This window comes from Phalangium opilio, unplaced genomic scaffold, assembly GCF_054372755.1.
Source record: "Phalangium opilio isolate 3A_F unplaced genomic scaffold, DU_Popi_V2 ptg000053l_1, whole genome shotgun sequence".
In the NCBI taxonomy this organism is placed as follows: domain Eukaryota; kingdom Metazoa; phylum Arthropoda; class Arachnida; order Opiliones; family Phalangiidae; genus Phalangium; species Phalangium opilio.
Genome location: NW_028324172.1, coordinates 2,883,663 through 2,908,191, shown reverse-complemented (window position 1 = coordinate 2,908,191; position 24,529 = coordinate 2,883,663). Strand labels below are relative to the sequence as shown.

Sequence of the window (24,529 nt, the reverse complement as noted above, 5' to 3'; positions counted from 1 at the left end):
CCACCAACCTTTCGGTTAACAGCCGAACGCGCTAACCATTGCGCCACGGAAGCTTAGAAAATGATTGATTGTCAGGTATTGCGGAAAAATTTTGCCTTTTTACGTTGTTTCTAAAACTTCTAAACAACGCTCCCGGGTGGGCTTGAACCACCAACCTTTCGGTTAACAGCCGAACGCGCTAACCATTGCGCCACGGAAGCTTAGAAAATGATTGATTGTCAGGTATTGCGGAAAAATTTTGCCTTTTTACGTTACTTCTAAAACTTCTAAACAACGCTCCCGGGTGGGCTCGAACCACCAAGCTTTCGGTTAACAGCCGAACGCGCTAACCATTGCGCCACGGAAGCTTAGAAAAAGATTGATTGCCGCGTATTGTGGAAAAATTTTGCCTTTTTACGTTACTTCTAAAACTTCAAAACAACGCTCCCGGGTGGGCTCGAACCTCCAACCTTTCGGTTAACAGCCGAACGCGCTAACCATTAAGCCACGGAAGCTTAGAAAAAGATTGATTGTCATGTATTGTGGAAAAATTTTGCCTTTTTACGTTACTTCTAAAACTTCAAGACAACGCTCCCGGGTGGGCTCGAACCACCAACATTTCGGTTAACAGCCGAACGCGCTAACCATTGCGCCACGGAAGCTTAGAAAATGTTTGATTTTCAGGTATTGTGGAAAAATGTTCCCTTTTTACGTTACTTCTAAGACGTCAAAACAACGCTCCCGGGTGGGCTTGAACCACCAACCTTTCGGTTAACAGTCGAACGCGCTAACCATTGTGCCACGGAAGCTTAGAAAATGATTGATTGTCAGGCATTGCGGAAAAATTTTGCCTTTTTACGTTACTTCTAAAACTTCTAAACAACGCTCCCGGGTGGGCTCGAACCACCAAGCTTTCGGTTAACAGCCGAACGCGCTAACCATTGCGCCACGGAAGCTTAGAAAAAGATTGATTGCCGCGTATTGTGGAAAAATTTTGCCTTTTTACGTTACTTCTAAAACTTCAAAACAACGCTCCCGGGTGGGCTCGAACCTCCAACCTTTCGGTTAACAGCCGAACGCGCTAACCATTGCGCCACGGAAGCTTATAGAAGTATTGACTTTCACGTATTTTGGAAAAATTGTGCCTTCTCACGTTACTTCTAAGACTTCCAAACAACGCTCCCGGTTGGGCTCGAACCACCAACCTTTCGGTTAACAGCCGAACGCGCTAACCATTGCGCCACGGAAGCTTAGAAATTGATTGATTGTCAGGTATTGGGGAAAAATTGTGCCTTTTTACGTTACTTCTAAGACTTCAAAACAACGCTCAGTGGTAGGCTCGAACCACCAACCTTTCGGTTAACAGCCGAACGCGCTAACCATTGCGCCACGGAAGCTTAGAAAAAGATTGATTGCCGCGCATTGTGGAAAAATTTTGCCCTTTTACGTTACTTCTAAGACGTCGATACAACGCTCCCGGGTGGGCTCGAACCACCAACCTTTCGGTTAACAGCCGAACGCGCTAACCATTGCGCCACGGAAGCTTAGAAAAAGATCGATTGCCGCGTATTGTGGAAAAATTTTGCCTTTTTACGTTACTTCTAAAACTTCAAAACAACGCTCCCGGGTGGGCTCGAACCACCAACCTTTCGGTTAACAGCCGAACGCGCTAACCATTGCGCCACGGAAGCTAAGAAAGTGATTGATTGTCAGGTATTGCGGAAAAATTGTGACTTTTTACGTTACTTCTAAGACTTCAAAACAACGCTCAGTGGTAGGCTCAAACCACCAACCTTTCGGTTAACAGTCGAACGCGCTAACCATTGTGCCACGGAAGCTTAGAAAATGATTGATTGTCAGGCATTGCGGAAAAATTTTGCCTTTTTACGTTACTTCTAAAACTTCTAAACAACGCTCCCGGGTGGGCTCGAACCACCAAGCTTTCGGTTAACAGCCGAACGCGCTAACCATTGCGCCACGGAAGCTTAGAAAAAGATTGATTGCCGCGTATTGTGGAAAAATTTTGCCTTTTTACGTTACTTCTAAAACTTCAAAACAACGCTCCCGGGTGGGCTCGAACCTCCAACCTTTCGGTTAACAGCCGAACGCGCTAACCATTGCGCCACGGAAGCTTAGAAAATGATTGATTGTCAGTTATTGCGGAAAAAGTTTGCCTTTTTATGTTACTTCTAAAACTTCTAAACAACGCTCCCGGGTGGGCTCGAACCCCCAAGCTTTCGGTTAACAGCCGAACGCGCTAACCATTGCGCCACGGAAGCTTAGAAAATGATTGATTGTCAGGTATTGTGGAAAAATTTTCCCTTTTTACGTTACTTCTAAGACGTCAAAACAACGCTCCCGGGTGGGCTTGAACCACCAACCTTTCGGTTAACAGCCGAACGCGCTAACCATTGCGCCACGGAAGCTAAGAAAAAGATTGATTGTCATGTATTGTGGAAAAATTTTGCCTTTTTACGTTACTTCTAAGACTTCAAAACAAAGCTCTTGGGTGGGCTCGAAACACCAACCTTTCGGTTAACAGCCGAACGCGCTAACCATTGCGCCACGGAAGCTTAGAGAAATATTGATTTTCACCTGTTGTGCCTTTTTACGTTACTTCTAAGACTTCCAAACAACGCTCCCGATTGGGCTCGAACCACCAACCTTTCGGTTAACAGCCGAACGCGCTAACCATTGCGCCACGGAAGCTAAGAAAGTGATTGATTGTCAGGTATTGCGGAAAAATTGTGACTTTTTACGTTACTTCTAAGACTTCAAAACAACGCTCAGTGGTAGGCTCAAACCACCAATCTTTCGGTTAACAGCCGAACGCGCTAACCATTGCGCCACGGAAGCTTAGAAAATGATTGATTGTCAGGTATTGCGGAAAAATTTTGCCTTTTTACGTTACTTCTAAAACTTCTAAACAACGCTCCCGGGTGGGCTTGAACCACCAACCTTTCGGTTAACAGCCGAACGCGCTAACCATTGCGCCACGGAAGCTTAGAAAATGATTGATTGTCAGGTATTGCGGAAAAATTTTGCCTTTTTACGTTACTTCTAAAACTTCTAAACAACGCTCCCGGGTGGGCTCGAACCACCAAGCTTTCGGTTAACAGCCGAACGCGCTAACCATTGCGCCACGGAAGCTTAGAAAAAGATTGATTGCCGCGTATTGTGGAAAAATTTTGCCTTTTTACGTTACTTCTAAAACTTCAAAACAACGCTCCCGGGTGGGCTCGAACCTCCAACCTTTCGGTTAACAGCCGAACGCGCTAACCATTAAGCCACGGAAGCTTAGAAAAAGATTGATTGTCATGTATTGTGGAAAAATTTTGCCTTTTTACGTTACTTCTAAAACTTCAAGACAACGCTCCCGGGTGGGCTCGAACCACCAACATTTCGGTTAACAGCCGAACGCGCTAACCATTGCGCCACGGAAGCTTAGAAAATGTTTGATTTTCAGGTATTGTGGAAAAATGTTCCCTTTTTACGTTACTTCTAAGACTTCAAAACAACGCTCCCGGGTGGGCTTGAACCACCAACCTTTCGGTTAACAGCCGAACGCGCTAACCATTGCGCCACGGAAGCTTAGAAAAAGATTGATTGTCATGTATTGTGGAAAAATTTTGCCTTTTTACGTTACTTCTAAGACGTCAAAACAACGCTCCCGGGTGGGCTTGAACCACCAACCTTTCGGTTAACAGTCGAACGCGCTAACCATTGTGCCACGGAAGCTTAGAAAATGATTGATTGTCAGGCATTGCGGAAAAATTTTGCCTTTTTACGTTACTTCTAAAACTTCTAAACAACGCTCCCGGGTGGGCTCGAACCACCAAGCTTTCGGTTAACAGCCGAACGCGCTAACCATTGCGCCACGGAAGCTTAGAAAAAGATTGATTGCCGCGTATTGTGGAAAAATTTTGCCTTTTTACGTTACTTCTAAAACTTCAAAACAACGCTCCCGGGTGGGCTCGAACCTCCAACCTTTCGGTTAACAGCCGAACGCGCTAACCATTGCGCCACGGAAGCTTATAGAAGTATTGACTTTCACGTATTTTGGAAAAATTGTGCCTTCTCACGTTACTTCTAAGACTTCCAAACAACGCTCCCGGTTGGGCTCGAACCACCAACCTTTCGGTTAACAGCCGAACGCGCTAACCATTGCGCCACGGAAGCTTAGCAATTGATTGATTGTCAGGTATTGGGGAAAAATTGTGCCTTTTTACGTTACTTCTAAGACTTCAAAACAACGCTCAGTGGTAGGCTCGAACCACCAACCTTTCGGTTAACAGCCGAACGCGCTAACCATTGCGCCAAGGAAGCTTAGAAAAAGATTGATTGCCGCGCATTGTGGAAAAATTTTGCCCTTTTACTTTACTTCTAAGACGTCGAAACAACGCTCCCGGGTGGGCTCGAACCACCAACCTTTCGGTTAACAGCCGAACGCGCTAACCATTGCGCCACGGAAGCTTAGAAAAAGATCGATTGCCGCGTATTGTGGAAAAATTTTGCCTTTTTACGTTACTTCTAAAACTTCAAAACAACGCTCCCGGGTGGGCTCGAACCACCAACCTTTCGGTTAACAGCCGAACGCGCTAACCATTGCGCCACGGAGGCTTAGAGAAATATTGATTTTCACGTGTTGTGCCTTTTTACGTTACTTCTAAGACTTCCAAACAACGCTCTCGGTTGGGTTCGAACCACCAATCTTTCGGTTAACAGCCGAACGCGCTAACCATTGCGCCAGGGAAGCTTAGAAAAAGATTGATTGCCGCGTATTGTGGAAAAACTTTGCCTTTTTACGTTACTTCTAAAACTTCAAAACAACGCTCCCGGGTGGGCTCGAACCACCAACATTTCGGTTAACAGCCGAACGCGCTAACCATTGCGCCACGGAAGCTTAGAAAATGTTTGATTGTCAGGTATTGTGGAAAAATTTTCCCTTTTTACGTTACTTCTAAGACGTCAAAACAACGCTCCCGGGTGGGCTTGAACCACCAACCTTTCGGTTAACAGCCGAACGCGCTAACCATTGCGCCACGGAAGCTAAGAAAAAGATTGATTGTCATGTATTGTGGAAAAATTTTGCCTTTTTACGTTACTTCTAAGACTTCAAAACAAAGCTCTTGGGTGGGCTCGAAACACCAACCTTTCGGTTAACAGCCGAACGCGCTAACCATTGCGCCACGGAAGCTTAGAGAAATATTGATTTTCACGTGTTGTGCCTTTTTACGTTACTTCTAAGACTTCCAAACAACGCTCCCGATTGGGCTCGAACCACCAACCTTTCGGTTAACAGCCGAACGCGCTAACCATTGCGCCACGGAAGCTAAGAAAGTGATTGATTGTCAGGTATTGCGGAAAAATTGTGACTTTTTACGTTACTTCTAAGACTTCAAAACAACGCTCAGTGGTAGGCTCAAACCACCAACCTTTCGGTTAACAGCCGAACGCGCTAACCATTGCGCCACGGAAGCTTAGAAAATGATTGATTGTCAGGTATTGCGGAAAAATTTTGCCTTTTTACGTTACTTCTAAAACTTCTAAACAACGCTCCCGGGTGGGCTTGAACCACCAACCTTTCGGTTAACAGCCGAACGCGCTAACCATTGCGCCACGGAAGCTTAGAAAATGATTGATTGTCAGGTATTGCGGAAAAATTTTGCCTTTTTACGTTACTTCTAAAACTTCTAAACAACGCTCCCGGGTGGGCTTGAACCACCAACCTTTCGGTTAACAGCCGAACGCGCTAACCATTGCGCCACGGAAGCTTAGAAAATGATTGATTGTCAGGTATTGCGGAAAAATTTTGCCTTTTTACGTTACTTCTAAAACTTCTAAACAACGCTCCCGGGTGGGCTCAAACCACCAACATTTCGGTTAACAGCCGAACGCGCTAACCATTGCGCCACGGAAGCTTAGAAAATGTTTGATTGTCAGGTATTGTGGAAAAATTTTCCCTTTTTACGTTACTTCTAAGACGTCAAAAGAACGCTCCCGGGTGGGCTTGAACCACCAACCTTTCGGTTAACAGCCGAACGCGCTAACCATTGCGCCACGGAAGCTAAGAAAAAGATTGATTGTCATGTATTGTGGAAAAATTTTGCCTTTTTACGTTACTTCTAAGACTTCAAAACAAAGCTCTTGGGTGGGCTCGAAACACCAACCTTTCGGTTAACAGCCGAACGCGCTAACCATTGCGCCACGGAAGCTTAGAGTAATATTGATTTTCACGTGTTGTGCCTTTTTACGTTACTTCTAAGACTTCCAAACAACGCTCCCGATTGGGCTCGAACCACCAACCTTTCGGTTAACAGCCGAACGCGCTAACCATTGCGCCACGGAAGCTAAGAAAGTGATTGATTGTCAGGTATTGCGGAAAAATTGTGACTTTTTACGTTACTTCTAAGACTTCAAAACAACGCTCAGTGGTAGGCTTGAACCACCAACCTTTCAGTTAACAGCCGAACGCGCTAACCATTGCGCCACGGAAGCTTAGAAAATGATTGATTGTCAGGTATTGCGGAAAAATTTTGCCTTTTTACGTTACTTCTAAAACTTCTAAACAACGCTCCCGGGTGGGCTCGAACCACCAAGCTTTCGGTTAACAGCCGAACGCGCTAACCATTGCGCCACGGAAGCTTAGAAAAAGATTGATTGCCGCGTATTGTGGAAAAATTTTGCCTTTTTACGTTACTTCTAAAACTTCAAAACAACGCTCCCGGGTGGGCTCGAACCTCCAACCTTTCGGTTAACAGCCGAACGCGCTAACCATTAAGCCACGGAAGCTTAGAAAAAGATTGATTGTCATGTATTGTGGAAAAATTTTGCCTTTTTACGTTACTTCTAAAACTTCAAAACAACGCTCCCGGGTGGGCTCGAACCACCAACATTTCGGTTAACAGCCGAACGCGCTAACAATTGCGCCACGGAAGCTTAGAAAATGTTTGATTGTCAGGTATTGTGGAAAAATTTTCCCTTTTTACGTTACTTCTAAGACTTCAAAACAACGCTCCCGGGTGGGCTTGAACCACCAACCTTTCGGTTAACAGCCGAACGCGCTAACCATTGCGCCACGGAAGCTTAGAAAAAGATTGATTGTCATGTATTGTGGAAAAATTTTGCCTTTTTACGTTACTTCTAAGACGTCAAAACAACGCTCCCGGGTGGGCTTGAACCACCAACCTTTCGGTTAACAGTCGAACGCGCTAACCATTGTGCCACGGAAGCTTAGAAAATGATTGATTGTCAGGCATTGCGGAAAAATTTTGCCTTTTTACGTTACTTCTAAAACTTCTAAACAACGCTCCCGGGTGGGCTCGAACCACCAAGCTTTCGGTTAACAGCCGAACGCGCTAACCATTGCGCCACGGAAGCTTAGACAAAGATTGATTGCCGCGTATTGTGGAAAAATTTTGCCTTTTTACGTTACTTCTAAAACTTCAAAACAACGCTCCCGGGTGGGCTCGAACCTCCAACCTTTCGGTTAACAGCCGAACGCGCTAACCATTGCGCCACGGAAGCTTAGAAAATGATTGATTGTCAGTTATTGCGGAAAAATTTTGCCTTTTTATGTTACTTCTAAAACTTCTAAACAACGCTCCCGGGTGGGCTCGAACCCCCAAGCTTTCGGTTAACAGCCGAACGCGCTAACCATTGCGCCACGGAAGCTTAGAAAAAGATTGATTGCCGCGTATTGTGGAAAAATTTTGCCTTTTTACGTTACTTCTAAAACTTCAAAACAACGCTCCCGGGTGGGCTCGAACCTCCAACCTTTCGGTTAACAGCCGAACGCGCTAACCATTGCGCCACGGAAGCTTATAGAAGTATTGACTTTCACGTATTGTTTAAAAATTTTGCCTTTTTACGTTACTTCTAAGACGTCAAAACAACGCTCCCGGGTGGGCTTGAACCACCAACCTTTCGGTTAACAGTCGAACGCGCTAACCATTGTGCCACGGAAGCTTAGAAAATGATTGATTGACAGGCATTGCGGAAAAATTTTGCCTTTTTACGTTACTTCTAAAACTTCTAAACAACGCTCCCGGGTGGGCTCGAACCACCAAGCTTTCGGTTAACAGCCGAACGCGCTAACCATTGCGCCACGGAAGCTTAGAAAAAGATTGATTGCCGCGTATTGTGGAAAAATTTTGCCTTTTTACGTTACTTCTAAAACTTCTAAACAACGCTCCCGGGTGGGCTCGAACCACCAAGCTTTCGGTTAACAGCCGAACGCGCTAACCATTGCGCCACGGAAGCTTAGAAAAAGATTGATTGCCGCGTATTGTGGAAAAATTTTGCCTTTTTACGTTACTTCTAAAACTTCAAAACAACGCTCCCGGGTGGGCTCGAACCTCCAACCTTTCGGTTAACAGCCGAACGCGCTAACCATTGCGCCACGGAAGCTTAGAAAATGATTGATTGTCAGTTATTGCGGAAAAATTTTGCCTTTTTATGTTACTTCTAAAACTTCTAAACAACGCTCCCGATTGGGCTCGAACCACCAACCTTTCGGTTAACAGCCGAACGCGCTAACCATTGCGCCACGGAAGCTAAGAAAGTGATTGATTGTCAGGTATTGCGGAAAAATTGTGACTTTTTACGTTACTTCTAAGACTTCAAAACAACGCTCAGTGGTAGGCTCAAACCACCAACCTTTCGGTTAACAGCCGAACGCGCTAACCATTGCGCCACGGAAGCTTAGAAAATGATTGATTGTCAGGTATTGCGGAAAAATTTTGCCTTTTTACGTTACTTCTAAAACTTCTAAACAACGCTCCCGGGTGGGCTTGAACCACCAACCTTTCGGTTAACAGCCGAACGCGCTAACCATTGCGCCACGGAAGCTAAGAAAAAGATAGATTGTCATGTATTGTGGAAAAATTTTGCCTTTTTACGTTACTTCTAAGACTTCAAAACAAAGCTCTTGGGTGGGCTCGAAACACCAACCTTTCGGTTAACAGCCGAACGCGCTAACCATTGCGCCACGGAAGCTTAGAGAAATATTGATTTTCACCTGTTGTGCCTTTTTACGTTACTTCTAAGACTTCCAAACAACGCTCCCGATTGGGCTCTAACCACCAACCTTTCGGTTAACAGCCGAACGCGCTAACCATTGCGCCACGGAAGCTAAGAAAGTGATTGATTGTCAGGTATTGCGGAAAAATTGTGACTTTTTACGTTACTTCTAAGACTTCAAAACAACGCTCAGTGGTAGGCTCAAACCACCAACCTTTCGGTTAACAGCCGAACGCGCTAACCATTGCGCCACGGAAGCTTAGAAAATGATTGATTGTCAGGTATTGCGGAAAAATTTTGCCTTTTTACGTTACTTCTAAAACTTCTAAACAACGCTCCCGGGTGGGCTTGAACCACCAACCTTTCGGTTAACAGCCGAACGCGCTAACCATTGCGCCACGGAAGCTTAGAAAATGATTGATTGTCAGGTATTGCGGAAAAATTTTGCCTTTTTACGTTACTTCTAAAACTTCTAAACAACGCTCCCGGGTGGGCTCGAACCACCAAGCTTTCGGTTAACAGCCGAACGCGCTAACCATTGCGCCACAAAAGCTTAGAAAAAGATTGATTGCCGCGTATTGTGGAAAAATTTTGCCTTTTTACGTTACTTCTAAAACTTCAAAACAAAGCTCCCGGGTGGGCTCGAACCTCCAACCTTTCGGTTAACACCCGAACGCGCTAACCATTAAGCCACGGAAGCTTAGAAAAAGACTGATTGTCATGTATTGTGGAAAAATTTTGCCTTTTTACGTTACTTCTAAAACTTCTAGACAACGCTCCCGGGTGGGCTCGAACCACCAACATTTCGGTTAACAGCCGAACGCGCTAACCATTGCGCCACGGAAGCTTAGAAAATGTTTGATTTTCAGGTATTGTGGAAAAATGTACCATTTTTACTTTACTTCTAAGACTTCAAAACAACGCTCCCGGGTGGGCTTGAACCACCAACCTTTCGGTTAACAGCCGAACGCGCTAACCATTGCGCCACGGAAGCTTAGAAAAAGATTGATTGTCATGTATTGTGGAAAAATTTTGCCTTTTTACGTTACTTCTAAGACGTCAAAACAACGCTCCCGGGTGGGCTTGAACCACCAACCTTTCGGTTAACAGTCGAACGCGCTAACCATTGTGCCACGGAAGCTTAGAAAATGATTGATTGTCAGGCATTGCGGAAAAATTTTGCCTTTTTACGTTACTTCTAAAACTTCTAAACAACGCTCCCGGGTGGGCTCGAACCACCAAGCTTTCGGTTAACAGCCGAACGCGCTAACCATTGCGCCACGGAAGCTTAGAAAAAGATTGATTGCCGCGTATTGTGGAAAAATTTTGCCTTTTTACGTTACTTCTAAAACTTCAAAACAACGCTCCCGGGTGGGCTCGAACCTCCAACCTTTCGGTTAACAGCCGAACGCGCTAACCATTGCGCCACGGAAGCTTATAGAAGTATTGACTTTCACGTATTTTGGAAAAATTGTGCCTTCTCACGTTACTTCTAAGACTTCCAAACAACGCTCCCGGTTGGGCTCGAACCACCAACCTTTCGGTTAACAGCCGAACGCGCTAACCATTGCGCCACGGAAGCTTAGAAATTGATTGATTGTCAGGTATTGGGGAAAAATTGTGCCTTTTTACGTTACTTCTAAGACTTCAAAACAACGCTCAGTGGTAGGCTCGAACCACCAACCTTTCGGTTAACAGCCGAACGCGCTAACCATTGCGCCACGGAAGCTTAGAAAAAGATTGATTGCCGCGCATTGTGGAAAAATTTTGCCCTTTTACGTTACTTCTAAGACGTCGAAACAACGCTCCCGGGTGGGCTCGAACCACCAACCTTTCGGTTAACAGCCGAACGCGCTAACCATTGCGCCACGGAAGCTTAGAAAAAGATCGATTGCCGCGTATTGTGGAAAAATTTTGCCTTTTTACGTTACTTCTAAAACTTCAAAACAACGCTCCCGGGTGGGCTCGAACCACCAACCTTTCGGTTAACAGCCGAACGCGCTAACCATTGCGCCACGGAAGCTAAGAAAGTGATTGATTGTCAGGTATTGCGGAAAAATTGTGACTTTTTACGTTACTTCTAAGACTTCAAAACAACGCTCAGTGGTAGGCTCAAACCACCAACCTTTCGGTTAACAGCCGAACGCGCTAACCATTGCGCCACGGAAGCTTAGAAAATGATTGATTGTCAGGTATTGCGGAAAAATTTTGCCTTTTTACGTTACTTCTAAAACTTCTAAACAACGCTCCCGGGTGGGCTTGAACCACCAACCTTTCGGTTAACAGCCGAACGCGCTAACCATTGCGCCACGGAAGCTTAGAAAATGATTGATTGTCAGGTGTTGCGGAAAAATTTTGCCTTTTTACGTTACTTCTAAAACTTCTAAACAACGCTCCCGGGTGGGCTCGAACCACCAAGCTTTCGGTTAACAGCCGAACGCGCTAACCATTGCGCCACGGAAGCTTAGAAAAAGATTGATTGCCGCGTATTGTGGAAAAATTTTGCCTTTTTACGTTACTTCTAAAACTTCAAAACAACGCTCCCGGGTGGGCTCGAACCTCCAACCTTTCGGTTAACAGCCGAACGCGCTAACCATTAAGCCACGGAAGCTTAGAAAAAGATTGATTGTCATGTATTGTGGAAAAATTTTGCCTTTTTACGTTAATTCTAAAACTTCAAAACAACGCTCCCGGGTGGGCTCGAACCACCAACATTTCGGTTAACAGCCGAACGCGCTAACCATTGCGCCACGGAGGCTTAGAGAAATATTGATTTTCACGTGTTGTGCCTTTTTACGTTACTTCTAAGACTTCCAAACAACGCTCTCGGTTGGGATCGAACCACCAATCTTTCGGTTAACAGCCGAACGCGCTAACCATTGCGCCAGGGAAGCTTAGAAAAAGATTGATTGCCGCGTATTGTGGAAAAACTTTGCCTTTTTACGTTACTTCTAAAACTTCAAAACAACGCTCCCGGGTGGGCTCGAACCACCAACATTTCGGTTAACAGCCGAACGCGCTAACCATTGCGCCACGGAAGCTTAGAAAATGTTTGATTGTCAGGTATTGTGGAAAAATTTTCCCTTTTTACGTTACTTCTAAGACGTCAAAACAACGCTCCCGGGTGGGCTTGAACCACCAACCTTTCGGTTAACAGCCGAACGCGCTAACCATTGCGCCACGGAAGCTAAGAAAAAGATTGATTGTCATGTATTGTGGAAAAATTTTGCCTTTTTACGTTACTTCTAAGACTTCAAAACAAAGCTCTTGGGTGGGCTCGAAACACCAACCTTTCGGTTAACAGCCGAACGCGCTAACCATTGCGCCACGGAAGCTTAGAGAAATATTGATTTTCACGTGTTGTGCCTTTTTACGTTACTTCTAAGACTTCCAAACAACGCTCCCGATTGGGCTCGAACCACCAACCTTTCGGTTAACAGCCGAACGCGCTAACCATTGCGCCACGGAAGCTAAGAAAGTGATTGATTGTCAGGTATTGCGGAAAAATTGTGACTTTTTACGTTACTTCTAAGACTTCAAAACAACGCTCAGTGGTAGGCTCAAACCACCAACCTTTCGGTTAACAGCCGAACGCGCTAACCATTGCGCCACGGAAGCTTAGAAAATGATTGATTGTCAGGTATTGCGGAAAAATTTTGCCTTTTTACGTTACTTCTAAAACTTCTAAACAACGCTCCCGGGTGGGCTTGAACCACCAACCTTTCGGTTAACAGCCGAACGCGCTAACCATTGCGCCACGGAAGCTTAGAAAATGATTGATTGTCAGGTATTGCGGAAAAATTTTGCCTTTTTACGTTACTTCTAAAACTTCTAAACAACGCTCCCGGGTGGGCTCGAACCACCAACATTTCGGTTAACAGCCGAACGCGCTAACCATTGCGCCACGGAAGCATAGAAAATGTTTGATTGTCAGGTATTGTGGAAAAATTTTCCCTTTTTACGTTACTTCTAAGACGTCAAAACAACGCTCCCGGGTGGGCTTGAACCACCAACCTTTCGGTTAACAGCCTAACGCGCTAACCATTGCGCCACGGAAGCTAAGAAAAAGATTGATTGTCATGTATTGTGGAAAAATTTTGCCTTTTTACGTTACTTCTAAGACTTCAAAACAAAGCTCTTGGGTGGGCTCGAAACACCAACCTTTCGGTTAACAGCCGAACGCGCTAACCATTGCGCCACGGAAGCTTAGAGAAATATTGATTTTCACGTGTTGTGCCTTTTTACGTTACTTCTAAGACTTCCAAACAACGCTCCCGATTGGGCTCGAACCACCAACCTTTCGGTTAACAGCCGAACGCGCTAACCATTGCGCCACGGAAGCTAAGAAAGTGATTGATTGTCAGGTATTGCGGAAAAATTGTGACTTTTTACGTTACTTCTAAGACTTCAAAACAACGCTCAGTGGTAGGCTTGAACCACCAACCTTTCGGTTAACAGCCGAACGCGCTAACCATTGCGCCACGGAAGCTTAGAAAATGATTGATTGTTAGGTATTGCGGAAAAATTTTGCCTTTTTACGTTACTTCTAAAACTTCTAAACAACGCTCCCGGGTGGGCTCGAACCACCAAGCTTTCGGTTAACAGCCGAACGCGCTAACCATTGCGCCACGGAAGCTTAGAAAAAGATTGATTGCCGCGTATTGTGGAAAAATTTTGCCTTTTTACGTTACTTCTAAAACTTCAAAACAACGCTCCCGGGTGGGCTCGAACCTCCAACCTTTCGGTTAACAGCCGAACGCGCTAACCATTAAGCCACGGAAGCTTAGAAAAAGATTGATTGTCATGTATTGTGGAAAAATTTTGCCTTTTTACGTTACTTCTAAAACTTCAAAACAACGCTCCCGGGTGGGCTTGAACCACCAACCTTTCGGTTAACAGCCGAACGCGCTAACCATTGCGCCACGGAAGCTTAGAAAAAGATTGATTGTCATGTATTGTGGAAAAATTTTGCCTTTTTACGTTACTTCTAAGACGTCAAAACAACGCTCCCGGGTGGGCTTGAACCACCAACCTTTCGGTTAACAGTCGAACGCGCTAACCATTGTGCCACGGAAGCTTAGAAAATGATTGATTGTCAGGCATTGCGGAAAAATTTTGCCTTTTTACGTTACTTCTAAAACTTCTAAACAACGCTCCCGGGTGGGCTCGAACCACCAAGCTTTCGGTTAACAGCCGAACGCGCTAACCATTGCGCCACGGAAGCTTAGAAAAAGATTGATTGCCGCGTATTGGGGAAAAATTGTGCCTTTTTACGTTACTTCTAAGACTTCAAAACAACGCTCAGTGGTAGGCTCGAACCACCAACATTTCGGTTAACAGCCGAACGCGCTAACAATTGCGCCACGGAAGCGTAGAAAATGTTTGATTGTCAGGTATTGTGGAAAAATTTTCCCTTTTTACGTTACTTCTAAGACTTCAAAACAACGCTCCCGGGTGGGCTTGAACCACCAACCTTTCGGTTAACAGCCGAACGCGCTAACAATTGCGCCACGGAAGCTTAGAAAATGTTTGATTGTCAGGTATTGTGGAAAAATTTTCCCTTTTTACGTTACTTCTAAGACTTCAAAACAACGCTCCCGGGTGGGCTTGAACCACCAACCTTTCGGTTAACAGCCGAACGCGCTAACCATTGCGCCACGGAAGCTTAGAAAAAGATTGATTGTCATGTATTGTGGAAAAATTTTGCCTTTTTACGTTACTTCTAAGACGTCAAAACAACGCTCCCGGGTGGGCTTGAACCACCAACCTTTCGGTTAACAGTCGAACGCGCTAACCATTGTGCCACGGAAGCTTAGAAAATGATTGATTGTCAGGCATTGCGGAAAAATTTTGCCTTTTTACGTTACTTCTAAAACTTCTAAACAACGCTCCCGGGTGGGCTCGAACCACCAAGCTTTCGGTTAACAGCCGAACGCGCTAACCATTGCGCCACGGAAGCTTAGAAAAAGATTGATTGCCGCGTATTGGGGAAAAATTGTGCCTTTTTACGTTACTTCTAAGACTTCAAAACAACGCTCAGTGGTAGGCTCGAACCACCAACCTTTCGGTTAACAGCCGAACGCGCTAACCATTGCGCCACGGAAGCTTAGAAAAAGATTGATTGCCGCGCATTGTGGAAAAATTTTGCCCTTTTACGTTACTTCTAAGACGTCGAAACAACGCTCCCGGGTGGGCTCGAACCACCAACCTTTCGGTTAACAGCCGAACGCGCTAACCATTGCGCCACGGAAGCTTAGAAAAAGATCGATTGCCGCGTATTGTGGAAAAATTTTGCCTTTTTACGTTACTTCTAAAACTTCAAAACAACGCTCCCGGGTGGGCTCGAACCACCAACCTTTCGGTTAACAGCCGAACGCGCTAACCATTGCGCCACGGAAGCTAAGAAAGTGATTGATTGTCAGGTATTGCGGAAAAATTGTGACTTTTTACGTTACTTCTAAGACTTCAAAACAACGCTCAGTGGTAGGCTCAAACCACCAACCTTTCGGTTAACAGCCGAACGCGCTAACCATTGCGCCACGGAAGCTTAGAAAATGATTGATTGTCAGGTATTGCGGAAAAATTTTGCCTTTTTACGTTACTTCTAAAACTTCTAAACAACGCTCCCGGGTGGGCTTGAACCACCAACCTTTCGGTTAACAGCCGAACGCGCTAACCATTGCGCCACGGAAGCTTAGAAAATGATTGATTGTCAGGTGTTGCGGAAAAATTTTGCCTTTTTACGTTACTTCTAAAACTTCTAAACAACGCTCCCGGGTGGGCTCGAACCACCAAGCTTTCGGTTAACAGCCGAACGCGCTAACCATTGCGCCACGGAAGCTTAGAAAAAGATTGATTGCCGCGTATTGTGGAAAAATTTTGCCTTTTTACGTTACTTCTAAAACTTCAAAACAACGCTCCCGGGTGGGCTCGAACCTCCAACCTTTCGGTTAACAGCCGAACGCGCTAACCATTAAGCCACGGAAGCTTAGAAAAAGATTGATTGTCATGTATTGTGGAAAAATTTTGCCTTTTTACGTTAATTCTAAAACTTCAAAACAACGCTCCCGGTTGGGCTCGAACCACCAACATTTCGGTTAACAGCCGAACGCGCTAACCATTGCGCCACGGAGGCTTAGAGAAATATTGATTTTCACGTGTTGTGCCTTTTTACGTTACTTCTAAGACTTCCAAACAACGCTCTCGGTTGGGATCGAACCACCAATCTTTCGGTTAACAGCCGAACGCGCTAACCATTGCGCCAGGGAAGCTTAGAAAAAGATTGATTGCCGCGTATTGTGGAAAAACTTTGCCTTTTTACGTTACTTCTAAAACTTCAAAACAACGCTCCCGGGTGGGCTCGAACCACCAACATTTCGGTTAACAGCCGAACGTGCTAACCATTGCGCCACGGAAGCTTAGAAAATGTTTGATTGTCAGGTATTGTGGAAAAATTTTCCCTTTTTACGTTACTTCTAAGACGTCAAAACAACGCTCCCGGGTGGGCTTGAACCACCAACCTTTCGGTTAACAGCCGAACGCGCTAACCATTGCGCCACGGAAGCTAAGAAAAAGATTGATTGTCATGTATTGTGGAAAAATTTTGCCTTTTTACGTTACTTCTAAGACTTCAAAACAAAGCTCTTGGGTGGGCTCGAAACACCAACCTTTCGGTTAACAGCCGAACGCGCTAACCATTGCGCCACGGAAGCTTAGAGAAATATTGATTTTCACGTGTTGTGCCTTTTTACGTTACTTCTAAGACTTCCAAACAACGCTCCCGATTGGGCTCGAACCACCAACCTTTCGGTTAACAGCCGAACGCGCTAACCATTGCGCCACGGAAGCTAAGAAAGTGATTGATTGTCAGGTATTGCGGAAAAATTGTGACTTTTTACGTTACTTCTAAGACTTCAAAACAACGCTCAGTGGTAGGCTTGAACCACCAACCTTTCGGTTAACAGCCGAACGCGCTAACCATTGCGCCACGGAAGCTTAGAAAATGATTGATTGTTAGGTATTGCGGAAAAATTTTGCCTTTTTACGTTACTTCTAAAACTTCTAAACAACGCTCCCGGGTGGGCTCGAACCACCAAGCTTTCGGTTAACAGCCGAACGCGCTAACCATTGCGCCACGGAAGCTTAGAAAAAGATTGATTGCCGCGTATTGTGGAAAAATTTTGCCTTTTTACGTTACTTCTAAGACTTCCAAACAACGCTCCCGATTGGGCTCGAACCACCAACCTTTCGGTTAACAGCCGAACGCGCTAACCATTGCGCCACGGAAGCTAAGAAAGTGATTGATTGTCAGGTATTGCGGAAAAATTGTGACTTTTTACGTTACTTCTAAGACTTCAAAACAACGCTCAGTGGTAGGCTTGAACCACCAACCTTTCGGTTAACAGCCGAACGCGCTAACCATTGCGCCACGGAAGCTTAGAAAATGATTGATTGTCAGGTATTGCGGAAAAATTTTGCCTTTTTACGTTACTTCTAAAACTTCAAAACAACGCTCCCGGGTGGGCTCGAACCACCAACCTTTCGGTTAACAGCCGAACGCACTAACCATTGCGCCACGGAAGCTTAGAGAAATATTGATTTTCACGTGTTGTGCCTTTTTACGTTACTTCGAAGACTTCCAAACAACGCTCCCGGTTGGGCTCGAACCACCAACCTTTCGGTTAACAGCCGAACGCGCTAACCATTGCGCCACGGAAGCTTAGAAAAAGATTGATTGCCGCGTATTGTGGAAACATTTTGCCTTTTTACGTTACTTTTAAAACTTCAAAACAACGCTCCCGGGTGGGCTCGAACCACCAACCTTTCGGTTAACAGCCGAACGCGCTAACCATTGCGCCACGGAAGCTTAGAAAAAGATTGATTGCCGCATATTGTGGAAAAATTTTGCCTTTTTACGTTACTTCTAAAACTTCAAAACAACGCTCCCGGGTGGGCTCGAACCACCAACCTTTCGGTTAACAGCCGAACGCGCTAACCATTGCGCCACGGAAGCTTAGAGAAATATTGATTTTCACGTGTTGTGCCTTTTTACGTTACTTCTAAGACTTCCAAACAACGCTCCCGGTTTTGCTCGAACCACCAACCTTTCGGTTAACAGCCGAACGCGCTAACCATTGCGCCACGGAAGCTAAGAAAGTGATTGATTGTCAGGTATTGCGGAAAAAATGTGACTTTTTACGTTACTTCTAAGACTTCAAAACAACGCTCAGTGGTAGGCTCGAACCACCAACCTTTCGGTTAACAGCCGAACGCGCTAACCATTGCGCCACGGAAGCTTAGAAAATGATTGATTGTCAGGTATTGCGGAAAAATTTTGCCTTTTTACGTTACTTCTAAAACTTCTAAACAACGCTCCCGGGTGGGCTCGAACCACCAACCTTTCGGTTAACAGCCGAACGCGCTAACCATTGCGCCACGGAAGCTTAGAAAATGATTGATTGTCAGGTATTGCGGAAAAATTTTGCCTTTTTACGTTACTTCTAAAACTTCTAAACAACCCTCCCGGGTGGGCTCGAACCACCAACCTTTCGGTTAACAGCCGAACGCGCTAACCATTGCGCCACGGAAGCTTAGAAAAAGGTTGATTGCCGCGTATTGTGGAAAAACTTTGCCTTTTTACGTTACTTCTAAAACTTCAAAACAACGCTCCCGGGTGGGCTCGAACCACCAACCTTTCGGTTAACAGCCGAACGCGCTAACCATTGCGCGACGGAAGCTTAGAGAAATATTGATTTTCACGTGTTGTGCCTTTTTACGTTACTTCTAAGACTTCCAAACAACGCTCCCGGTTGGGCTCGAACCACCAACCTTTCGGTTAACAGCCGAACGCGCTAACCATTGCGCCACGGAAGCTTAGAAAATGTTTGATTGTCAGGTATTGTGGAAAAATTTTGCCTTTTTACGTTACTTCTAAGACTTCAAAACAACGCTCCCGGGTGGGCTCGAACGACCTCTTTTTCGGTTAACAGCCGAACGCGCTAACCATTGCGCCACGGAAGCTTAGAAAAACATTGATTGTCACGTATTGTGGAAAAATTTTGCCTTTTTACGTTACTTCTAAAACTTCAAAACAACGCTCCCGGGTGGGCTCGAACCACCAACCTTTCGGTTAACAGCCGAACGCGCTAACCATTGCGCCACGGAAGCTTAGAAAAAGATTGATTGCCGCGTATTGTGGAAAAATTTTGCCTTTTTACTAGGGATGCAACGATTCGTAATTTTTCGGAATCGGCCGATTCGATGAATCGGTCCCTAAAAAATCGGCTTCGGCCGATTAATCGGCCGAAGCCTCAAGGTTATACGATTTAGGCATTAGTATAGGAGTGCTTCTTGTCAAAAATGTCTAAGGACAATAATCTATCTGGTTTTGTTTCCGAGATACTAGTTCATTTTGTTCAACACACATTTTGTCCATTCTTTCTGCTACAACTTGTTTTTGATTAGTTCTTTCTTTGCATTCCGGATAGGAAAACTAATTTTAAGCGTGAGATTTAAGTTTCATTTCCTAAAAACACCCTTTTCCTTTCTCATCCTTTAAAAACAAGAAGTAGCATTCAAGACTTCAAGTATTATTACTTTAAGTAAACAAGGGACTGCAGGAATACACGCTAGAGACAATGACACCAAACACATTAGAGGGATAGCTGACAATAATAAAATCCAGACTGTGATAGAGCGACATTGTTTGTGGAACGGGTGGGAACAAAGAGAATATACCAAGAGGAGCAAAAGGTCTAGCCTTCCACAGGGCTTTTGAAAAGCCCGGCCACGGTTTTGGAATAACTAGATCCGGTTTTGTTTAGTGGCTAAGCCGCGACGCCTTTTATTGGTTAAATTATGTCGGCTGCTTAGTTTTCGTGGTGGAAAAGGATTGATCTCTGGTTTGACCGTTGACGTACAAAAGGTAATTTTTAAGTAGACGACACGGTCACGTGAACAACCGGAACTTGATTCTCAAAATCAGTCCCGGTCCCTATTTACAAAGTTACCACTCCTCTTGGTATATTCTCTTTGGTGGGAAGTAGCAGTGCGCACAAATCGAAAGGAGAGTCAAAGATAGAAGAGGGAAGGCAAACCATAACCGGCATAACGGCCGGCCACCATGGCTCTCCCGCGCACCTACCTCAGCGCACAGCCGAGGAGTAAGACGTCACGTGATCCGTTGAGAAGGAAATTCAAAAAAGGTAAACCCGAAAATACGGTTAGAGGCTCACACTAGACTAGAGAGATCAGCATTCAGCGTTGTTACCGTAGCTTTGTAATAACGTTGACAAACTTCTGATTTTTTTCTCTCGGTTGCGCCGATTGCGCATGTGCGCCACGCTCTTAGAGAGCGACTGGTAATGGTAACGTTTTTGAAAGGGGGGCTGACGGAGAATTTGGTTAAATTACGTTATTTGTTAAATGGCAAACTTGTTAGTTCCTTTATACTAGCTCAAAAGATTAGATCTAACCAAAAAGAGTCGGCCGAAAAAATCGGCCGATTACCTTAGAAAAATCGGCCGATTCGATTATTCGGCCAAGTGGCCGATTCTGGCCGAAGCCGATTCTTGGCCGATGCATCGTTGCATCCCTACTTTTTACGTTACTTCTAAAACTTCAAAACAACGCTCCCGGGTGGGCTCGAACCTCCAACCTTTCGGTTAACAGCCGAACGCGCTAACCATTAAGCCACGGAAGCTTAGAAAAAGATTGATTGTCATGTATTGTGGAAAAATTGTGCCTTTTTACGTTACTTCTAAGACTTCAAAACAACGCTTAGTGGTAGGCTCGAACCACCAACCTTTCGGTTAACAGCCGAACGCGCTAACCATTGCGCCACGGAAGCTTAGAAAAACATTGATTGTCACGTATTGTGGAAAAATTTTGCCCTTTTACGTTACTTCTAAGACGTCGAAACAACGCTCCCGGGTGGGCTCGAACCACCAACCTTTCGGTTAACAGCCGAACGCGCTAACCATTGCGCCACGGAAGCTTAGAAAAAGATTGATTGCCGCGTATTGTGGAAAAATTTTGCCTTTTTACGTTACTTCTAAAACTTCAAAACAACGCTCCCGGGTGGGCTCGAACCACCAACCTTTCGGTTAACAGCCGAACGCACTAACCATTGCGCCACGGAAGCTTAAAGAAATATTGATTTTCACGTATTGTGCCTTTTTACGTTACTTCTAAGACTTCAAAACAACGCTCAGTGGTAGGCTCGAACCACCAACCTTTCGGTTAACAGCCGAACGCGCTAACCATTGCGCCACGGAAGCTTAGAAAATGATTGATTGTCAGGTATTGCGGAAAAATTTTGCCTTTTTACGTTACTTCTAAAACTTCTAAACAACGCTCCCGGGTGGGCTCGAACCACCAACCTTTCGGTTAACAGCCGAACGCGCTAACCATTGCGCCACGGAAGCTTAGAAAATGATTGATTGTCAGGTATTGCGGAAAAATTTTGCCTTTTTACGTTACTTCTAAAACTTCTAAACAACCCTCCCGGGTGGGCTCGAACCACCAACCTTTCGGTTAACAGCCGAACGCGCTAACCATTGCGCCACGGAAGCTTAGAAAAAGGTTGATTGCCGCGTATTGTGGAAAAACTTTGCCTTTTTACGTTACTTCTAAAACTTCAAAACAACGCTCCCGGGTGGGCTCGAACCACCAACCTTTCGGTTAACAGCCGAACGCGCTAACCATTGCGCGACGGAAGCTTAGAGAAATATTGATTTTCACGTGTTGTGCCTTTTTACGTTACTTCTAAGACTTCCAAACAACGCTCCCGGTTGGGCTCGAACCACCAACCTTTCGGTTAACAGCCGAACGCGCTAACCATTGCGCCACGGAAGCTTAGAAAATGTTTGATTGTCAGGTATTGTGGAAAAATTTTGCCTTTTTACGTTACTTCTAAGACTTCAAAACAACGCTCCCGGGTGGGCTCGAACGACCTCTTTTTCGGTTAACAGCCGAACGCGCTAACCATTGCGCCACGGAAGCTTAGAAAAACATTGATTGTCACGTATTGTGGAAAAATTTTGCCTTTTTACGTTACTTCTAAAACTTCAAAACAACGCTCCCGGGTGGGCTCGAACCACCAACCTTTCGGTTAACAGCCGAACGCGCTAACCATTGCGCCACGGAAGCTTAGAAAAAGATTGATTGCCGCGTATTGTGGAAAAATTTTGCCTTTTTACTAGGGATGCAACGATTCGTAATTTTTCGGAATCGGCCGATTCGATGAATCGGTCCCTAAAAAATCGGCTTCGGCCGATTAATCGGCCGAAGCCTCAAGGTTATACGATTTAGGCATTAGTATAGGAGTGCTTCTTGTCAAAAATGTCTAAGGACAATAATCTATCTGGTTTTGTTTCCGAGATACTAGTTCATTTTGTTCAACACACATTTTGTCCATTCTTTCTGCTACAACTTGTTTTTGATTAGTTCTTTCTTTGCATTCCGGATAGGAAAACTAATTTTAAGCGTGAGATTTAAGTTTCATTTCCTAAAAACACCCTTTTCCTTTCTCATCCTTTAAAAACAAGAAGTAGCATTCAAGACTTCAAGTATTATTACTTTAAGTAAACAAGGGACTGCAGGAATACACGCTAGAGACAATGACACCAAACACATTAGAGGGATAGCTGACAATAATAAAATCCAGACTGTGATAGAGCGACATTGTTTGTGGAACGGGTGGGAACAAAGAGAATATACCAAGAGGAGCAAAAGGTCTAGCCTTCCACAGGGCTTTTGAAAAGCCCGGCCACGGTTTTGGAATAACTAGATCCGGTTTTGTTTAGTGGCTAAGCCGCGACGCCTTTTATTGGTTAAATTATGTCGGCTGCTTAGTTTTCGTGGTGGAAAAGGATTGATCTCTGGTTTGACCGTTGACGTACAAAAGGTAATTTTTAAGTAGACGACACGGTCACGTGAACAACCGGAACTTGATTCTCAAAATCAGTCCCGGTCCCTATTTACAAAGTTACCACTCCTCTTGGTATATTCTCTTTGGTGGGAAGTAGCAGTGCGCACAAATCGAAAGGAGAGTCAAAGATAGAAGAGGGAAGGCAAACCATAACCGGCATAACGGCCGGCCACCATGGCTCTCCCGCGCACCTACCTCAGCGCACAGCCGAGGAGTAAGACGTCACGTGATCCGTTGAGAAGGAAATTCAAAAAAGGTAAACCCGAAAATACGGTTAGAGGCTCACACTAGACTAGAGAGATCAGCATTCAGCGTTGTTACCGTAGCTTTGTAATAACGTTGACAAACTTCTGATTTTTTTCTCTCGGTTGCGCCGATTGCGCATGTGCGCCACGCTCTTAGAGAGCGACTGGTAATGGTAACGTTTTTGAAAGGGGGGCTGACGGAGAATTTGGTTAAATTACGTTATTTGTTAAATGGCAAACTTGTTAGTTCCTTTATACTAGCTCAAAAGATTAGATCTAACCAAAAAGAGTCGGCCGAAAAAATCGGCCGATTACCTTAGAAAAATCGGCCGATTCGATTATTCGGCCAAGTGGCCGATTCTGGCCGAAGCCGATTCTTGGCCGATGCATCGTTGCATCCCTACTTTTTACGTTACTTCTAAAACTTCAAAACAACGCTCCCGGGTGGGCTCGAACCTCCAACCTTTCGGTTAACAGCCGAACGCGCTAACCATTAAGCCACGGAAGCTTAGAAAAAGATTGATTGTCATGTATTGTGGAAAAATTGTGCCTTTTTACGTTACTTCTAAGACTTCAAAACAACGCTTAGTGGTAGGCTCGAACCACCAACCTTTCGGTTAACAGCCGAACGCGCTAACCATTGCGCCACGGAAGCTTAGAAAAACATTGATTGTCACGTATTGTGGAAAAATTTTGCCCTTTTACGTTACTTCTAAGACGTCGAAACAACGCTCCCGGGTGGGCTCGAACCACCAACCTTTCGGTTAACAGCCGAACGCGCTAACCATTGCGCCACGGAAGCTTAGAAAAAGATTGATTGCCGCGTATTGTGGAAAAATTTTGCCTTTTTACGTTACTTCTAAAACTTCAAAACAACGCTCCCGGGTGGGCTCGAACCACCAACCTTTCGGTTAACAGCCGAACGCACTAACCATTGCGCCACGGAAGCTTAAAGAAATATTGATTTTCACGTATTGTGCCTTTTTACGTTACTTCTAAGACTTCAAAACAACGCTCCCGGTTGGGCTCGAACCACCAACCTTTCGGTTAACAGCCGAACGCGCTAACCATTGCGCCACGTCAGCTAAGAAAATGATTGATTGTCAGGTATTGCGGAAAAATTGTGACTTTTTACGTTACTTCTAAGACTTCAAAACAACGCTCAGTGGTAGGCTCGAACCACCAACCTTTCGGTAAAGAGCCGAACGCGCTAACCATTGCGCCAAGGAAGCTTAGAAAATGATTGATTGTCAGGTATTGCGGAAAAATTTTGCCTTTTTACGTTACTTCTAAAACTTCAAAACAACGCTCCCGGGTGGGCTCGAACCACCAACCTTTCGGTTAACAGCCGAAC

The 24,529-nt window shown here is 45.0% G+C and overlaps 15 non-coding genes across 15 annotated transcripts; all 15 read right to left on the bottom strand.

Moving 5' to 3' along the window:
* Positions 1-1,450: 1,450 nt before the first annotated feature.
* On the bottom strand, positions 1,451-1,523 carry TRNAN-GUU (transfer RNA asparagine (anticodon GUU)). Its single transcript has one exon. It is a non-coding gene; the product is annotated as a tRNA-Asn (tRNA).
* Positions 1,524-1,597: 74 nt separating this feature from the next.
* On the bottom strand, positions 1,598-1,670 carry TRNAN-GUU (transfer RNA asparagine (anticodon GUU)). Its single transcript has one exon. It is a non-coding gene; the product is annotated as a tRNA-Asn (tRNA).
* A 2,709-nt stretch (positions 1,671-4,379) lies between these two features.
* TRNAN-GUU (transfer RNA asparagine (anticodon GUU)) lies at positions 4,380-4,452 on the bottom strand. Its single transcript has one exon. It is a non-coding gene; the product is annotated as a tRNA-Asn (tRNA).
* Positions 4,453-10,803: 6,351 nt separating this feature from the next.
* On the bottom strand, positions 10,804-10,876 carry TRNAN-GUU (transfer RNA asparagine (anticodon GUU)). Its single transcript has one exon. It is a non-coding gene; the product is annotated as a tRNA-Asn (tRNA).
* Positions 10,877-10,950: 74 nt separating this feature from the next.
* TRNAN-GUU (transfer RNA asparagine (anticodon GUU)) lies at positions 10,951-11,023 on the bottom strand. Its single transcript has one exon. It is a non-coding gene; the product is annotated as a tRNA-Asn (tRNA).
* Positions 11,024-15,180: 4,157 nt separating this feature from the next.
* TRNAN-GUU (transfer RNA asparagine (anticodon GUU)) lies at positions 15,181-15,253 on the bottom strand. Its single transcript has one exon. It is a non-coding gene; the product is annotated as a tRNA-Asn (tRNA).
* A 74-nt stretch (positions 15,254-15,327) lies between these two features.
* Positions 15,328-15,400, bottom strand: TRNAN-GUU (transfer RNA asparagine (anticodon GUU)). Its single transcript has one exon. It is a non-coding gene; the product is annotated as a tRNA-Asn (tRNA).
* Positions 15,401-17,793: 2,393 nt separating this feature from the next.
* Positions 17,794-17,866, bottom strand: TRNAN-GUU (transfer RNA asparagine (anticodon GUU)). The gene has a single exon. It is a non-coding gene; the product is annotated as a tRNA-Asn (tRNA).
* A 74-nt stretch (positions 17,867-17,940) lies between these two features.
* TRNAN-GUU (transfer RNA asparagine (anticodon GUU)) lies at positions 17,941-18,013 on the bottom strand. Its single transcript has one exon. It is a non-coding gene; the product is annotated as a tRNA-Asn (tRNA).
* Positions 18,014-18,370: 357 nt separating this feature from the next.
* On the bottom strand, positions 18,371-18,443 carry TRNAN-GUU (transfer RNA asparagine (anticodon GUU)). Its single transcript has one exon. It is a non-coding gene; the product is annotated as a tRNA-Asn (tRNA).
* A 651-nt stretch (positions 18,444-19,094) lies between these two features.
* TRNAN-GUU (transfer RNA asparagine (anticodon GUU)) lies at positions 19,095-19,167 on the bottom strand. The gene has a single exon. It is a non-coding gene; the product is annotated as a tRNA-Asn (tRNA).
* A 1,755-nt stretch (positions 19,168-20,922) lies between these two features.
* Positions 20,923-20,995, bottom strand: TRNAN-GUU (transfer RNA asparagine (anticodon GUU)). The gene has a single exon. It is a non-coding gene; the product is annotated as a tRNA-Asn (tRNA).
* Positions 20,996-21,352: 357 nt separating this feature from the next.
* On the bottom strand, positions 21,353-21,425 carry TRNAN-GUU (transfer RNA asparagine (anticodon GUU)). The gene has a single exon. It is a non-coding gene; the product is annotated as a tRNA-Asn (tRNA).
* A 651-nt stretch (positions 21,426-22,076) lies between these two features.
* TRNAN-GUU (transfer RNA asparagine (anticodon GUU)) lies at positions 22,077-22,149 on the bottom strand. Its single transcript has one exon. It is a non-coding gene; the product is annotated as a tRNA-Asn (tRNA).
* Positions 22,150-23,904: 1,755 nt separating this feature from the next.
* On the bottom strand, positions 23,905-23,977 carry TRNAN-GUU (transfer RNA asparagine (anticodon GUU)). Its single transcript has one exon. It is a non-coding gene; the product is annotated as a tRNA-Asn (tRNA).
* Between the last annotated feature and the right edge of the window lie 552 nt (positions 23,978-24,529).